Source organism: Lactuca sativa, chromosome 8, assembly GCF_002870075.4.
Source record: "Lactuca sativa cultivar Salinas chromosome 8, Lsat_Salinas_v11, whole genome shotgun sequence".
NCBI lineage: Eukaryota > Viridiplantae > Streptophyta > Magnoliopsida > Asterales > Asteraceae > Lactuca > Lactuca sativa.
In genome coordinates, this window is record NC_056630.2 from 74,302,560 (window position 1) to 74,307,488 (window position 4,929).

The 4,929-nt window shown below is 32.1% G+C and overlaps 1 long non-coding RNA gene across 2 annotated transcripts; it reads left to right on the forward strand.

Annotated features, from left to right (window-relative positions):
• The first annotated feature begins 2,149 nt into the window (after nt 1-2,149).
• LOC111900602 (uncharacterized) lies at nt 2,150-4,527 on the forward strand. 2 transcript variants are annotated; one of them, XR_002853250.3, is made up of 6 exons: nt 2,150-2,667; nt 2,899-3,325; nt 3,434-3,574; nt 3,696-3,837; nt 3,939-4,017; nt 4,327-4,527. It is a non-coding gene; the product is annotated as an uncharacterized LOC111900602 (long non-coding RNA). The 2 variants fall into 2 exon arrangements; XR_002853251.3 differs by having other exon boundaries at nt 2,960-3,325.
• Nucleotides 4,528-4,929: the final 402 nt, after the last annotated feature.

Here is a 4,929-nt window from a genome sequence, read left to right on the forward strand (position 1 = left end):
AATACAAATTATACTGTTTGACTTTTTCTAGGTTTTCCGATTCAGATTTACAGAGAGAAAATGGTGAGAACGCCATGCTGCGAGAAGACAGGATTGATGCGAGGACCATGGGCACAGGAGGAAGACGAACTTCTGATCGATTACATCAACAAAAACGGCCATGGAAGCTGGCGATCTCTCCCAAAACTCGCTGCTACGTATCTCGATCTTCGTTTTTTCTATCTTCTCGATCGAAGTTCATACCATTTCTTTCTGTTGTTGATTTGTTGCGGATTTGATGTCCACCATGAAATCAACGCGATAAAGTTTAGGAAAATCTAGTACGATTTTGATTCATAGTTAATGTGTTTCACACCAATTGCTCAGTTTGACTTTATATTATTGGAATTTTGCTCTGTAATTCACAAATTAGATGCTGATCTTAAATGTGTTTCACACCAATTGCTCAGTTTGTAGTGGAACTGCTTCAGGGTCTGGTTAACCCCAGTAAACTAAATTCGAAAGTTTTGATATGTTTGACTTTTTTCTACTTCTTGTTACTTTTGGCTTCTTCATATTTGTCGGTTTTTGCTACTGAGTTAATTTGACTGGACTCTAATCTATAATGGGTTTAACCAAAAATTGGGATTGGAACTGTGTAAAATCTAGTCAATTTGAAGTGGAATCACTTAAGGGTAAAAGCTCAAATCTTGAATTCTTGTAGTTCAAGAATGCTGATTTCTCTATTTCCATTGGTATTTACTTTTGTTGGTCTATGGTTTTCTGTTTGTACTTTTTGGAGTTCAGAATCTTAGATCGATAAAGTTGTATTCTTTTAGCTTATTGTTTGAAATCTTTTATTTGTCAATGTAGATTGACTGTTCAGAATTTTGATTGATAAAATTCAAATATTTTTATTTCTTATATCCGGATCATATCAAGAAAACCCACCCACAGGTAAACATAATTTGTTTAGTTAACACAGGAGTTGAGTTTTTAGTTGGGTTACTGAAATATTTGGGTTTCAAAACAATGGCTATGTTACAATACTCTCTTTAGTGTTGTGAACACTTTGGTCGTGATTACTTGATGTTGTGAACACTTAGTGCGAATTCTATGAACGAGTTTCTATCTTGGAATGTCTAACAATATCATTCTCATTAAATTGTTTTATACTTTGGATATTTTTCCAACAGAATGCATAATGTAACTGAATCTTGAATTCCAATTCTATCATAATGGAATCATGAATTCCAATTCTATCAGAATGGAATCACGAATTCCAATTCCGTTGGAATGGAATATGGATATTTTCTGACTGATTTGTGCAGTGGATTTGTTTCCATAGAAGCAGCTGATGCTTGAAGAATGGACCATGAAATTGAAATTGATTCTTAGCAACATTATTTTTTTAGAATGTATTAGTGTCTTGGTTAGATTTTGATGTTTTTTTCCCGAATTTAAAGTTCTTTTAGTTTTATTCTTTAACAATAAATGTAATTCTTAGCATTTGTTACCTGTATTCTATAAGAATTAATTAATGTAATGTTTGTTTTTATTCTTTAATTGATGGTTCAAGAATTTGTTATTCTCCAAGAAGTTTTTAAAATTATGATCAAGAAATAGGTTCAAAAATATTTTTATTATTTTATGGTTCAAGAATATTTTTATTTTTGATAAATATATTCTGTCAGAATATCCGAGAGTTATCATCACTACAATCAGATTTTTAAAATTAATAGAATCTATTATCCCTTAAAATATGCAATTTTCCTTTTTTAAGTTTATATTAATTGACTAAAATACCCTTAAAATGAAATTAGATGGTATTTTTTGTAATTGTCTTTAAATTAATAATATGTATTATTCACTTTCTTAAAATAAGTAAAATTGATTGGCCCACATTTATGCATACAATAACACAATAATTACTTTGAATAGAATAGTCTAAGCATATATATATATATATATATATATATATATATATATACATATATATATATATATATATATATATATATATATATCTTAACTATCTTATTAAACATATTACATATTTCTTGAAATTTGAGAGGTACAATACCTACTACCTCATGTACAACTTATTATCCAATACAGCTACATGAATCGTTTACAGAATTAATTCTTCGGGAATCAAACAATAATTTTTATTTCTAGACTCACATTCACTCACTAAAAACCTAAATTAGTCGTCTTCATCCAGAAACCATAAGTCGTCCGCTATGCCGCTTCTCCTTCTTCCCAAACTGCCATCGTACTAGCAACATCTCTTCTATCTCTCTCCTTACTCTCTTCGGTCTCCGATATCCCTATGTTACCATGACCCTTCGTTACACACCATTTACTGGAAACCCTAACCTTAAGTTACCACCACCAGCGAAGAGGTGATAACAGAAGGTATTACGAAGAATGGAGTTGGTCTTTGATGAAAACGATGATGAAAGCCCTCACCTTTCTTCCTAAACCAAAAAATTTCACTTCAAGCCTCCCTCAATGTGTGTGTATATGTGTTTGATAAATGATAAACCCTAACATCGCCATCATCTTCAAACAGCTCCCGATTTTGAATTGAAAATCATAACCAAGCTTAGGGGACCATTTGGATTTGGAAATCCATGTCAGGTGGTGATTGTGAAATTAGCAATTTTCAAGAAAGAATTCGTTTCTGTAAGTCCTTTATACCTCTCTCCTTTTGCAATTTTCATTCTTATGAGTTTCTCCCATGTTCTCTGTGTTCCTTTTTATATAGGATTAGCTCACACCTGCAACAGAAAAGCTTTCATTCTCTCCTTATGTCTTCTTTATATTAAAACAAACCAGAACTCCCTCAAAATAAAATAGATTTCATTATTTTTGAATCTTGATGTGTATTTAAGTTAATTGGTTTTTTTGTTGTAGACGGTTGGTTGTGGGTGTATGGATTTGCAATTTCAGGTGGTCATGAGTGTATGTGTTGCAGCAGGTGATGGAAAATAATCAAAATATGGTGGTCGAGGCTTTCTCTGTGGAGTTTGGTATAATAACACTGGGTTCAAATTCAACCACTTCTTCAGAACCATCCACGAAGACACGTAGGGGTGGATGATGTGTCGGTGTCATGGTTGGTGGATGGATGCATAGCGGACCACAGTAGTTGTTGCAGAGACTATCATCGACGGCATAGGGTGTGTGAAGCTCATTCCAAGACACCAGTTGTCGCCATACAACTTTAGCATGGATAAATAGATCCTTTGGTTTTGCTTTGGACTTTGTTTGGTCAATAGATGGTGAGTATGTTGTTAGAGAGAGCACATCTAAAGTCAAGATTTTTAACAAATCTTTCCAGGTTTGTGGACTCCCTATACCTAATGATTTTGATCAATGACGAAATTGCTCCTCTTCTTTCATTTATATTCATTTTTTTTAAATTCTTTTGGATGGTCTTATTAATAAGGAAAAGAAGAGTATCATGCCGACATTTTCACCTGAGCGAATATATGGAGGATCTTTGGTGGCAATGTGCTCAAATGATTTTATATGTTTTTATGATTGGTCTGAGTGCAGATTGATTCAACAAATTGATGTTAATGTCAAAGTAATAATTGTTACCCTTATCTTTATTTTGCTTATATTGTTCACATATCACCTTTTCTGTCACCACTTCTACTTAAGTATATGAAACAATATTGTTTTTGTTTTTCTTTCTTCATTTTTAGAACCTATATTGGGATGATAGCAAAAATCCAAAACGAAGGAACATGAAGCGCAAATTTCTGGTTGTGCTTTGGTGGGAAACAAAGATTCACCATTATCAGACTCTAAGATATGCTTATTTTCTTGCATCCTCACTCTATAAAGGTTTTATAACAATATCAGTTTTGGTTTTACATGTCTTATAAGAGACTAATTCCCTCTAACTATATATTGTTACCATTTTTGTTTTTTTGGCGATTTTCCAGGAAACTTTGGGTTGATATGAAATTATGTTATTAGGCACGTATAAGAAAATTACAAGCTTGGATATTTTTTTTCTTGTGGGTATGCAACCCCTCCCCTCTTTTTTATCTTTGGCTTTATATGAGAAATTATTTTATTTTTGTGGGTTTGGTTTGACTTGTATTTATCTATCCTCATCCAACATGAGGAAAATGAAACAAGATTATTTATTCAATTATTGATTTTACTTTGAGCTCATATATGTTAATATCATGTATGGATAAGTTCTAATCTGGACAAGAATAGCTATATCTTATGTCCCATAAGCTATTTATATGGTGAGCTTTTCTTAAAGTTCTTGTATTTTGTTTATTTCTATAGTAGTTAAGTCCTTCCAACTTTTTTTTACAGATAAAGCGGCGGATCATTTCTTTTCAGGGACTTAAACGTTAAGAGCCGTGAGATGTGAATTTGGTAGTAGTTTAACATGAATAGAAAGCATGTTCTTTAATTTACATTTTCTTTTAGCAACAAACGTGCTTATTGACTTAAATCAGACTTTTTTCATGATGTTTCATGTGTTAAAGACTGCAAAAGGAAATTTCACCACAACGGTTGCCCAAAGTCACATAACAGAATCATCAAAAAAATGTCCAGAAAAGTTATCCTAAAATTAGCATTTTCTTGGCAACCTTTTTGTTGATATAACACACAGCAAACTCTATTTTTGTTTATTATGATGAGAATTGTTATCGAGATTTGAGAAATCAAAGTTTGATTTGAGTAATTGAAGATTTAGAACACGAAGAGTAAATATTCATCAGATCTCATATTGATAAAGACTGATTACAACATAAGCAGAAAAGAGATATCAGTTACGAAAAGTCTCTCTCTACTTCTAACCTTAGTCCCTATTTATAGGGAACATGAGTGTACAAAAAATATACTAAGTCTAGACATTTCACTTCGCATAAAAATGACTTAGTAAAATAACAATAAAATGCGAAACTATAC